General features: G+C 43.7%; 1 protein-coding gene across 3 annotated transcripts in view; it reads right to left on the minus strand.

Moving 5' to 3' along the window:
• Nucleotides 1-13,799, minus strand: part of ELMO1 (engulfment and cell motility 1) — a 1,154,836-nt gene that overhangs the window by 943,879 nt on the left and 197,158 nt on the right. The gene's annotated exons all lie outside the window — the stretch shown is intronic.

Consider the following 13,799-nt stretch of genomic DNA (forward strand, 5'->3'; position numbering starts at 1 on the left):
AGTGATGGGCGTGCGGTGTGCGTGGTTAAAAGCCGACAGATACATTACCACAAGCCAGAGCGCTTGCGCGCTCAACCTAAAAAGAAAATGTCTGTGTTCTCGAGGTCCATTTCACCGTCGCTTTTACTTCTGGTGTACTATGTACTGGTTTTGTTAAAGAATACTTAAATTAATTGGATTTGTTATCAATGGACTTATTGCCGAGCCAGTTCCAAACAGACATTCCAAAAGTCGTCTGCAGTAACATCCAAGCCAGTGAAGCAGCAAAACAGAAGTTTGGCTCTCAAACAATTAATAGTTATTGTGGTTTATTTGTTTTTTGGGAAGTTCTTTTCAAGCACGAACAAGGTCCCAAGTGTTTCAGGTTGCCTCAGATTTTTAACATTTACAATATGGCACATCCATACGATACAATAGGGAAACAGTTCCACAGTCATCACAGGGTAATATGTGAGACAGAATCAGCTGATATTTCCAGTGGTGGCTAGTGACATCTCAATGTACTGGGGCGTAATAGTCGGGGATGACTTTTCCGTAGCAAGGGAGCGAGACCGACTAACATCAGGGCAGTTAGAAGTCTTACCCCTGAGAAAAAATTGAAAATAATAACAGCAAGTGGTGCATTTTAAAACTATGACCTGGTGAGCCTCACAGCAAGCCTTTAGTCTCTCAAAACCCCTCTAGCTTTTGTGCGCTTGTATGCATCGGTCTCTCACTCTCCATCTTCTTTGTCTTCTGTTTAAGATTTCTCCTCTTTCGAATATTTTCCTCGTTATGTTTAACGCATTCTTTATTATAAATTCACAAAGAGCGTTAGTGCATTATTTCTTTTTATACCTCAGAGTTGTGGCTCCCCTTTTGAATAAGTGTCTCTTCTCTGATTGGAAGATAGAGATTTAGGGCCTCATGCTGACTTACCGCCGTCAGAATACCGCTGCGCGGTCAAAAGACCGCCGCGGTAATTCTGAGTTTCCCGCTGGGCTGGCGGGCGACCGCCAGAAGGCCGCCCGCCAGCCCAGCGGGAAACCCCCTTCCACGAGGATGCCGGCTCCGAATGGAGCCGGCGGAGTGGAAAGGGTGCGACGGGTGCAGTTGCACCCGTCGCGATTTTCAGTGTCTGCTATGCAGACACAAAATCTTGGTGAGGCCCTGTTAGGGGGCCCCTGCAGGTCCCATGCCATTGGCATGGGCACTGCAGGGGCCCACAGGGGCCCCACGACACCCGTTACCGCCAACCAGGTTCTGGCGGTCAAAACCGCCAGAACCAGGCTGGCGGTCGGAATCCCCATGGCGGCGCTGCCTGCAGCGCCGCCATGGAGGATTCCTCAGGCCAGGGGAAAACCGGCGGGAAACCGCCAGTTTCCCTTTTCTGACTGCGGCTTTACCGCCGCGGTCAGAATTGGCCTGGATGCACCGCCAGCCTGTTGGCGGTGCATCCGCGGTCCCCGGCCCTGGCGGTCCATGACCGCCAGAGTCGTAATGACCCCCTTAGAGTCCACACACTGTCCTATAAACCTTCATCTCTCCATATAAAGGGAACACTCTATAAGGTACTTAATTAATAATATATTTTGTTTAATCTTACAACAATACTTTTTCAACATACGAAATATCTTCCAAATTATTGATAGATGTGCCAGATATCATACCCTTCTGATACAGTTTCAAATCAAATGTTTCATGAATTCCCTTAACACTGATAGCCAATATCACTTTCATGTTGAGGAAATATATTTAATGTGCATTTTGGGACAATGGGGGCACTTCTGCTCTTTAGAACAGCTACCCAGATGACCTACCTTTCCCTTTTCTTCTAGGACTCAAATTACTTATTCTCAAACAATTGCAGTCATAAAATTCTGTAAGTAGAGGGGCCTTCTTAAAGAAAGAGCTCTTTATAGGAGTGGAGCTGTCTCGTTAAATCCTCGATCTTCTACATCTTTTCGGTTATCTACATCCATCTGGGCAGTCTATTGCTTCGTATGTTGATTCGCTGAACGATGTCCCTACTGGCCAATGACTTGGAATGCCACTTACTTCGCACACCGTATTGGCTTTCACCTTATTAAAACTGAACTTGCACGCTTTTTCATTTACAAGCTCCCTTCTCCATCTTGCCTTGGTTTCCTTCCAGTTCTACAGAACCTCATAAGGTGGCTGTTGCTTTATTTGTTGGTTTCAATGTTCTTCAGAATAGCTCTATATTTTTGTTATACACAATTATGTTCATATCTAAGGTTCATAGTCCCAGTGCTCTTTTAGAAACGTTTCATTGATGTTGTTTATGACTAAGCTTACCTCCTTTTTAGGCAGCGCCTGGTAAACATCATGTGGATGCTCACTGAAACAACTAGTGGCATGCCATTCAAAGCTGTTGTAGGGGAATGTGAAGCACAGTTTGTTGGTTCTGCATGTAAAAGCAAGGGTGAGAACCACCCAGTCTAGAGATATTGGGTACAGTTGGGGTCTTTAAGCTTTTTTAATAATAAGCTCTACTTATGTTCAATGAAAGTCCCCATGAGCTATTAAGAACTAAACGGGTTGTAAGAGTGGCCACGTTAGCCAAGATTACATTAGTGGCAGCCAGATGGAAGATTACCAGCAGTGCATCAGACAGGGTTGCCACTAGTAATGTCAAAAATGCTTTATCAATTTGGGATGCTTCCTATTAGCTAATTCATAATTATAACTACGAAGACTCTGGCATCGAAGTAATATTAGTAATTAGGCTTCCCAACACAACGTGATTTATCACTTAAATATCCACAGTTGTATAATACTATTTATGTAAGTAACATGTACGTCACACCCGTAAGGGTATCCTGGCAGGGAACAGAAAGTTATTGACTACAAATTCGAAACTAAGCTAGTCAGAAAAGTTAGGTTTTAAGTTTCGTCCTAAACTCTGAGAGCACTCCGGTGGAATGAATAGAGAAAGAAAACGTATTCAAAGCACTGGGAGCCAGGTAGGAAAAGGAGCGCTCTTCACCTCTAGCATGCCAGATGCAAGACTGGTAAGCGAGCAGGTGAGATGTGGAGAAAAGTTGTTTGGAAAGAACACAGAAGTGTATATAACTGCTAAGGTAGGAAAGGCCAAGATTGTGAAGTGCTTTGTATGAGTAAGAAGGAACATTTATGGACAGTCAAGCCTATGAAGATTACATAATTCTGCTGTTATGATAGTACAAAGAGCAGTTTAAGAACAAGGCAACTTTGTTCTGGACCACATGAAGTCCCTCATTAAAGGCATGCCAAAATGCCAACATAGTGGGAATTTCCATAGTCCAGTCTATAGGTGGGGTTTGGGTCACCACTTTCCGTGAAATCAAGGGCAGTCCTTTAAAAACTTTAATGAACATTAACAGTGTTAAAGCAACAGACAGACACAGTTTTGATATGGTTCATCATATCCCTTGTCAGAAGGCCAAAGCCAAGCTGGAGCTACTAGGCTCATCCTCAGGATGAGAGTTTTTACTCCTGATCTAATATGGATCCTGAGCAACTGGACCAAGTAATATTTCAGCACTTGGCTCTCAGTGGGAGCGCAGGTTGAGCAGCCCAAGGATTCTCAGGGGAGGGGTAGACACAGGCGAGGTGAACTCAGACGCACACCTCAAAATATGCATAGCACCACTAATGAGTTAAGTCCCCTGAGTTCAGTGCACCGGCCTTGACAAGTAGACAGGCACTGGTCCTCCAGGCTTCAGGGACAGGTGGTCTTGAAGTCTCAGGTGATATCCCCTCACCCACCTGGGAGACTGTCAAGCCTTGCCCCCAGTCAAGATCACAGGAAGAAGCCTTGCAGAGCTTCTTCTCCTTGCACAGTCCGATTGCTTGACAGGTGATAATTTTGCGGACCAGTGCTCCCCTTCATATAGTCCATTTCAACATCAAATGTGAATTAGAGTCCAAGTCTTTTAAGTTTATGTTGGGGGGGTTTGCTTCCTTTTTATGTGTCCTTTCTTGTGCCCTGCCCTTCCTACAGAGAGCAGCATGTCACAGCAGGAGCATCTCTAGGTGATGTCCCCTCGCCTCTGGGATCCTGGCAGTCAGAAGGCACAAGCTGGAATTGCACAGTAATTCACCGAGCACTCTTTGGAGCTACCCATTCCTTGGCTGTAGATAACTTGGGATTGGAACATGTGGGTCAGTGGCTCCAGGAGGATATGCATTTGAATTATCTGCATACACTTTTGTCACACGTATGGGTGGATTCCCTTTTAATCGTTCCTCTCCAGGCTGTGTACACCACCCAGGCACACATACAACTAAAACCTGCAGTGGTAGTGTAGGGATGTGGGTTAGCCTATAGAAACAGAACTTTACACAACTGGTCACAACTACCAATTCCCGAAACACTGTATGGTGCCACCAGTACTTAACAGGATAAGTCCATGACAGGGGTCAGCACAAGAAAAGCTTTGCATAATATGTTTTTTTTGCTTTATCAAAAATAAGAAGTGATGTTTTTAACCTCAGTTATAATGGGACACCCATTTTTTTTAATCATAAATAAATACGTGGCATTAAGATAGAAATGGAGGTTGAATAATAAGTTCTGTTTTTTATTGTTATTCTGGTCCTGCCGTGACACTGGGTTCAATAGGTCACAGTAGGCTGGTCTAACAGGCTAGTAAATGATATGCACTTAGACTCACTGCTTGTAAATGCAGGACATGCCAGTATCCTGAAAATCCAGCACGAATCCGCCCTTCCTGGACCAGAGATGGAGGCACCTAGGCCAGGTGTGCTTTGCATCCTGCCCCTCTAGAGCAGGACAAGGTCGCGGCGTGGACTATCTGCGGCAAAGCTCTCAGCCCTGTGGCCGTTTCTGTGGCTCAAACAGCCAGATCACTCTTCTCTTTGCACCCCCCCTTCCCCCTCCACCCGTGTTCGTATTTATAGCAGCACTATTGATTTATCCGCGGAACAAGGTTTGTACTCGACTTTCAGTTGAGTTTATCGGGTTTTCAGAGCCGCCAACACAACGAAACGGGGTCATTACACACGGAAGCACAAAGGAAATCAAATAAAACGGGCTAACAGTACACTGGTGGGAAGCGAAACAACACACTTAGCCATGAGGCACATTTCAAATGGGCAGCCTCATAATGAAGAAAATGAAGAAATTCTCTGTCTACAAATAAATAGAAGTGGCGAGGGAATGAGAAAGGGGGCTCAGCAATGAGGCATCACCAAACAACGCCTGTAATGTCATCAGGCATGCTTCACTGGACAGGGTTTAGCTGCCACTGTGCTGCGACAGGAGCACATCCAACAACACAGAGCGCAACCAAGGCGTAATGATAACGGATACAAAGCAGGCTCTCCCTCACCCGAGTCACAAATGCTTTACAGCAGGCTATTGCTAGTGTGGGACTTGGCCAGTGCTTAGTTTGTAAAACAAAATAATAATAATCAATACATCAAAATAAGTGGAGGGTCCCAAAATTAGGAGCACCCCTCGCAGGCGCTACAGAATTACTGAATACTAGTGTTACCTTGACTTGATTCTTCGTGCCTCTTTCTTCGACCACCCTACTTTTTGTCACTTTATTACATTTTTGCAGGCTTTTCCTCCTTGCTTTCTCCTTCTTCCACCGTTTTACTGCCTTCCTCCTTTCTCCCTTTCCTGCTTGTTTCTCCCTTGCTCTGGGTCAGAGTCTGGTGCTGAAAGCAGAGTCTGGTCCCTAAACCGGAGTGCTGATGCCACAATCTAAACACTAGTGTGGACTAGTATTAATAACAAGCATTTGCAATGCAATGGATCTCGCATTTGCTCGAGTTAGATAGAGCTAATACTGTTGTAAACTCCTAACCGGACTTTTATTGCCACATAACTTGAAAATCAAAAGTAAAACAATTTCACATAAGCGAGCTGATTCACAGCGCCACGGCCGCATGAGCATCAGCGATAAGGTGAGACACAAAAGGAAAAAGAAGTTTGCTCGCAGTCAAACTTATTGGCAAAAGTGCAATTAGCCATGTAACTGGGGCGATAGCCAAGGCGGTAACAAAACCTCCCTAAGGAGGCACAAACATAAACCATTTACCAATGTCAAAGGATTTTGGAAGGGCAAGCCCACGAACGAGCGAAAGTGATGGGCGCGAGGTGGGCGTGGTTAAAATCTCAGATACATACCAACACGTCAGAAAAAAAAGCAGTGCATGCGCGCTGCTATGCTCTACCTAAAAATGGCAGGGGTAGCGGCATGGCATTATGTACCCTTAGACTCTGACATAATCAGGTTGTCTCTCTTTGCCAAAATTAGTCACAGAGCCTTCTATTTGCTGGCAAGGGTCTGGTGGAAGAGAAAGACCTATGTAGCTTTAGTTTCTGCCGCTGCGTTCCTGACTTCTGAATCCAATGATAGGAAGAGCAGTGGCAATAATATCAAAGGACAGAACATGTGTAGCAGAGGCTACCACTAACTTGGATCCATGGTTTGTGAATAGTGGTGCAGTAGAAAAAACACCACACAAAGACTATAGTAGAGATTTTCGGCAATAAGACTCACAGCTAACAGCCAACATGGTGCTTTCCCACCCTGAGCCGTGTTATTCTGGAATACTCCTGGTTTTGCATCTTCCACTCCCTTCCATGACTCCCTGTTCACTCCTACCTAACCCAGTGACTAAACAGCATAAAACCTACATACCTCAAAACAGCCATACTCAACCTCATATATGCTATTCAGAACATAGCACAAGTGGCACGTCCTCTCTAAATTGATTTGTTAGAACATTCTCAAATCTGTTTCAACATTTTAGGACTTATTCAAGAAAATAACGTCTGACAGAAACATGAACACACATGGTTGGAAAATTACCAAAACAGACAAAAGGCCCCTATTTTGAGTCTGGTGGACAGAGACTGCGTCAACAACGTGACGGGTGTCCTGCCAACCTTATCACAATTGCCATTAACTATAATGCACCTATAATACAGCTGACAGCTTTTCTGCCAAGCTTGTGAGATAACCCTGTCTACCAACTCTAAATACCACCTCCTACATTACTCTGCCACGTTTTTGAGAGAACCCTGTAAGCAGCAGTACCTACCAACAGCATACCAAAGAAAACTATTGGCTGTCCCACTGAACATTCCAATGGACGATCTAATTATAGGTAATTGTTAGTTATGTTGTTCTTTAAAGACTGTGATGTAGACCTTAAACTTCTCCTAGGAGACACAGTCACCACAGCTATTTATTTTAAAGCTTACACAGTTAACCCTTGCACCACCTTTGACAACTCCTATAAAAATAACTGCATGAGTACACAAAACAAAATTTTTTTTTTTTTTTACCTACACTGTGACATAATGTCTCACATTTGTCAAGGAATTATGAACGGGGAAATTTTACACTGGAAAGGGTGTGGGTCCTCCTTGCCCACACCCGGTTTCCTCAGCCTTTCCCACCCAGTTCACGGTTATATTTCAGTAGAAAATTTAACTATACACGGAGCTCAAAGGGATACTGGAAAACAGGTGGGAGGAAGAGGATAAAATAGTGTTCAAACACAGCACTAGAATCTGGAACAAAGCACCAGAGGTAGCAGATGTGCAGCCAGAGAAACAAACGGTCTTGTCGTCAGATATAGGGCAGATCTTCTTTGAAGAGCAAGGCAGCATGTCTGATCCAATGAGCTTCAATGAAAAAATAAAATGAAGGAACAGGTGCAACTGTCTGAAAATAGGCCTGCAATAACCTGGATCACACACTTCAAATTGCGGAAACTAAACACCTTTAGGTAATTATACCTCGGATGGTAAAACTACCTCACGTGCATTTACAGGGTGCAAACAAAACGTCGTACAACTTACAAAGATTTCAAAAGATCTTCAAAGGAACTCCCTCGTGACAGACATATCTTGGCACGCCGCCTATTTTTTTTTAAGGCAAACTCCAGGCTAGTTCCTCAAGGATGGGAGTTTAGCTACTGCAGACAGTGTATATGCTGGGCTATATACCACAGCGTCTCAGGCAAATAAAAACGTTATGACACCCGTGTCTAAAGATTAATTAGAGCCCATTGCTTATCCAGTAATTGTGGTTCCCCAACACGGGTTGTCAGCACCACCCCAGCCCTAGACAGAGGCACATTTCTAAGTGAGATGAATGGTGTAGCGCTTCCAGACAAACCGATACAACTCTAGGCTCCTCAAGGCCGAATAGAAAGGGGTGCTTATGCGTAACCACTGTTAGAGTATCTACAACGTTTGATCCCATTTGTTCCCTTGGTAAATTAATATATTGTAGCAAATTAGCAAGACACGGATGCTTCGGTATAACCACCGGTGAAAACAGCAGCACTGGCTAAATAGCATGCATCGAATGAATTGGGACAGATTTAGCTCCACAGGTCCCCAAGATAGACATATCCGAAAAACACTACTACTGTTACTATAAAAACGAACGTAGAAACAGCAAAATGAGCAAGTACCTGTTAATTTGACAGTTCGTTTTGTGCACTGTCCAGAAATACTTTTAACGGAGCATGTCTTAAAATATAAACCTGAAAATGCATTTCCTAATTCAAAATTATAAGGGGGTATGTCCCTATATTCCATTAGCAATAAACTTACTAGTTTTCAGATTTGAAGACTGGGAACATAGAGAGTCTGGCAGTTTTCAGTTCTCCCACCTACAGCTTGAAACCTTCTCCATTTTCACTTGTTTCTGTGCTGTAATTCCTCCATTTATATCGCCTTAGAAGTATTCACCCACTCTATATCACTACAGTCAGTACATGGGATGCCACAATATAGTCAACCTTTACATCTCTGAGTATGGTAAACCATATAAATAAAAAGCTTGATAATCGAAAAAAGAAAAAAAAAATGGGGCCAGTTTAAAATAGACACATTGCATATATATATATATATATATATATATATAAATAAATAAATAAATAAATAAATAAATAACCTACTGGTCGCCACTAGGTAGTTATAGTTCTATATCTTTGGCACCATTTGACGAATCTTCACGAAATTGTCCCCAAAAAAGTGCCCTGTGATTACTGTTGCGCACTGACAGTTTCAGGGTGATCCGTCAAGCGGGGGCCGAAAAAAGGGGGGGGGGGTCAAAAAAGTTGTGTTTCCCATTGTCATTTCCCATACAGTTTTTGGACAAGACTACTGCCTAAACCACTCAACAGAATTACACCAAATTTGGCAGAAAGCTAGATCTTGGTCCACAAAGATCTCTTTTTGTGATTTTGTGTAAATCCATTCAGTAGTTTTGGAGTTATAAGAGAAAAAAGATTTAAATATCTTTAGAAATGCAGAGGCTCTGTAAATCTGACAGATCATAAAATGAGATCCGTTTGGCTTCCACCACTTCAACTGGGAAGTGGTGGCAACCATCTTTGGACGCAGGCTCTGTAGAGTCCCAAGAAAAAACACCAAATAGAAAACATAAAGGGGCAGGGTACGAATACCCTAACCCCCTAGGCTTGGTGGTGAGGTCCCCCAGAGACCCCGCAGGGGCCAAAAACGTAAAAATAAAATAAATAAAAAATGCAGTTACCCACGCTTACTTTTTTTTTTACCCCCCCTGGGTGGGTCAGGTCCTAAGGGGTATTGATTTTATTATATTACGGGGGAAAGGGTGCACATGGCCCCCTTCCACAGGCCGAATATGGCCCTAGGGGCTCCATACTCCAGGGACGTATTCTGCTCTGGCACCCCGGGACATAGTGGTTTGCCTGCCCGCCCGCCAAGTGAGAGCTTACACTAAGTCCGATCCCAGCAGGCAGGAGCATGAGAAATGCTCCCACCTGCTGGGAGCGGACTCTTCATTTGTTGCCCTGCCAATAAACAGATGAAAATATTGATCCCTGTGGCAGGGTGCAGCATCTTTAGCTGCTTCCTGCGGGCGGGAGAAATGCCAGATCCTGCTGCAGGCAGGGAGCCAGCTTGGGCTGTGGGGGTTTTGTAGCTTACCCTGTGGCCCTAAGAGGGTGCTGTTTGCTCCCTCCCTATTTACAATATGGCCCTGGGACCGAAATCAGCCCAAGAAAGTGGACTGCATACCCCCTCCCCCAATAAGTTCAGCAGTGGGCCATGGGGATGGGACGACCCTGGGACCAAATACAGCCCAGGGAGCGAGGCACATACGCCCCTTCCCTTAAAGAATACATCAGGCCCCGGAGAATGGGGTCCCAAGGGCCAACATTGGCCCAGATAGGGGGGACATGTGCCCCACAAATGAGCCGTACCCCAGGGAATGGGTCCTCGGGTCCAAAATCAACCCAGGGAGGGCGGCTGCATCACCCCCCCCCCCCTCCCAGGTTGGCTGCCTTTCGGGAGTTGGCCACATTCTTGGCCTTGTTCCCAACTCCCCACCCCCCAACTAGTCGTGTGGGGTTGGCTGCAGGGCCTGGCCGTGCCCTCGCCATGCACTGCTAATTACCCCACATCAGTCATGACATCAACTATGACATCACTGATGATATCACTGCAACATTTTCAGTAAAATTATTGATGAGAAAACTGGGCATGGTAGGGGCGCGAGTTATAATTACCTTAGTGCAAGAGTTATAGTTTCGTGGGATATATGTATTCGTGTGTGGAAAATCTGAGCCTAACTATAACATCCCTGTAACCTTTGTTTTATTTTATAGTGAATTTCTAATGTATTTTTTTTTAATTCTCTTTCATAACTAACATCTCTGTAAGGTTTTTTTTTTTCAGTGAGTATATATATATATAACATTGAAAAAGCCAAAAATTAAAGTGACATTATAGTTAGGTGAAAATGTGAAAAAGTATGATGGTCTTAGGGCAAAATATAACTCATCCCCCGACCCCCATACACAGTGTTGTCATCAATTATGTAATTTCAGTAGTCATTAGTGATATTATCAATAATGTAATTGAACATGTAATTTGTGAAGTAATATGTAGTGCATTGCTAGGGTTATACTGTCTTCATTAAACTACATCTGGTGAATTTCCGTGATTTTTTTTTTTTTTTTTTTTTAGAGTTTAAATGTTACATTCTAATCGACATTTTCACCTTTCTAGGTCACTTTAACCTTTGTTTGTTTAGTGAATTTCTAATGTAAAGTAAGATATTATTACCATACCCAACAGTAATGTCACTTTAAACTTTGTTCTTTTTCAGTGAACTTCTAGTTTTTTTTTTTTAACATGAAGCCATATTTTATTACCATGCCCTACCTGCTGTCCAAACCTCATGGTCGAGCAATGCCCCAAGGCGCTCAATTTTTTTTTTTCACATAGTTGCGAACCATGGACTTTTCACAGAGGATGCACAAAGTGTTGCAACAGTACCGCAGTACCATGGTGAAATCATGTTATGTTCAATTTGACCCTCAGGGTGTTCCTTCCGGGCCCCCACCCCCAGGGCCTAGTGGGGTGATGATACCCACCACCGGCCTCCTCATGCATTATTTTGTATTATTTTCTATGACATGTGGACAGAGTCCCCACGTCATAAAATGACTGCCACAACATTTTCTTATACACATATAAATATTGAACCCTCATTTCTGAAAAACGAACGAATGGATAATACAACCACAACAATAATGCTTCCTGGATCAAGATCTTGCTTTCTGACAAATGTGGCACAGTTTAATTCAGCTGCTTTTGGTCTAGCACTGTTAAAATCTAATGGCAAACTGCATGGAGAAAATTTGTTTTGGGACCCACCCCTCTTTTTTTTTTCACATCCCCGCTTGATGGATCACCCCAGAACCTTTTTTTGTGGAAAGTTTCATGAAGATTCATCAAACAGTACCAAACTTATTAGCAAAACAAAAAATCAATTTCCTATGAAATCACCAGTCCTAATTAGAACTATATAGTGGTGATGGGCAATTTTTCATATATATGTATTCACTGCAAAAAACAACTAAAGTTTACAGGGATCTTATAGTTAGGTTGACATTTTACCTATACAAAACCATAGAAATTCAGCAGTTAGTTATACTTATGTTAAGAAACTATAACTTGTTGCCCAAAGTTACTTTTCAACACAAGTTATAGTTTCTTCAGATAAGTATAACTAGTATGATAACTATAACTGCTGAATGTCTATGGTTTTGTATGGATAAAACGACAACCTAACTATAATGTCCCTGTAAACTTTGTGTTTTTTCAGTGGATTTCTATGGTTTTTGTAAAGCACACATTAATATTTCTGTCAGGTTGCGGCCAGCCAATCAGGGCCTTGCTTTTTCCCTGGATTTCAGGAGGATCTAAGGAGAATTCCGGGAGGAGTCGAGGATCTGCACATTGGCTGAAAAAAGAAAAATGGGTCATTTTTTGCCCATAGAAGTCCCTAAGGGACCCATGCATGTGTTCTATGAGGTCAGGATACCTGTATCTTGTCCCCACTTCTTGTTTCCACAATGTTTTTTCCCAGTCCCTCAGCCAATGCGAGAAACATAATTTGTACCCAGCTAAACAGAGTCTTGCTTTTCCTCTGGATCCGTGGATGATCCAAGGAGGACCACGCCTCTAGATATACAAATTGTTTTTTTCTTTAATATCTCTCAAAGTACTCAATAGATTTACAGCAAACAACAAAAGCATAATCTATGTACCGAAAGCTACCTTTCTGCCAAATTTGGTGTACATCTGTCCAGCAATTCAGGCTGTAATCATGTTCAAAGCTTGTAGGAGGATGGCTCTGTATGTACTATTTCAAAGTAAGAAATAGCATGCACAGAGTCCAAGGGTTACCCTTCGAGGTAAGATAGTGGCAATAAGAGATAATTCTAATGCTCTATTTTGTGGTAGTGTGTTCGAGCAGTAGGCTTATCAGAGGGTAGTGTTAAGCATTTGTTGTACATACACAGGCAATAAATGAGGAACACACACTCAAAGACAATTCCAGGCCAATAGGTTTTTATATAGAAAAATATATTTTCTTAGTTTATTTTAAGAACCACAGGTTCGAGATTTACAAACAATACTTTAAATGAAAGGTATTTCACTCAGGTATTCTAGGAACTTTGAATAATCACAATAGCATGTACAGTTTTGACAAAAATGGCAATAAGCTACTTTAAAAGTAGACACTGTGCAAAAATCAACAGTTCCTGGGGGAGGTAAGTATTTGTTAGATTCACAGGTAAGTAAAACACTTACAGGGTTCAAAGTTGGGTCCAAAGTAGCCCACCGTTCGGGGTTCAAGGCAACCCCAAAGTTACCACACCAGCAGCTCAGGGCCGGTCAGGTGCAGAGGTCAAAGTGGTGCCCAAAACACATAGGCTTCAATAGAAATAGGGGTGCCCCGGTTCCAGTCTGCCAACAGGTAAGTACCCGCGACTTCGGAGGGCAGACCAGGGGGGGTTTTCTGGAGTTCGGTTCCTTCAGGTCCTGGGGGCTGCGGGTGCAGTGTGATTTCCAGGCGTCGGGTCCCTTGAAGCAGGCAGTTGTGGTCAGGGGGAGCCTCTGGATTTCCTCTGCAGGCGTCGCTGTGGGGGCTCAGGGGGGTCAACTCTGGCTACTCACGGGCTCACAGTCGCCAGGGAGTCCTCCCAGTAGTGTTAGTTTTCTGCAGGTCGAGCCGGGGTCGTCGGGTGCAGAGTGGAAAGTCTCACGCTTCCGGCGGGAAACGTGTGGTCTTTAAAAGTTGCTTCTTTGTTTCCAAAAGTTGCAGTTTCTTGAACAGGGCCGCTGTTCTCGGGAGCTTCTTGGTCCTTTAGATGCAGCGTAGTCCTCTGAGGCTTCAGAGGTCGCTGGACCCTGTGGGATGCGTTGCTTTCTTCGAAGTAGGAAGACAGGCCGGTGGGGCTGGGGGCCAAATCAGTTGTCA

This window comes from Pleurodeles waltl, chromosome 2_1 (assembly GCF_031143425.1).
Source record: "Pleurodeles waltl isolate 20211129_DDA chromosome 2_1, aPleWal1.hap1.20221129, whole genome shotgun sequence".
NCBI classification, from domain to species: domain Eukaryota; kingdom Metazoa; phylum Chordata; class Amphibia; order Caudata; family Salamandridae; genus Pleurodeles; species Pleurodeles waltl.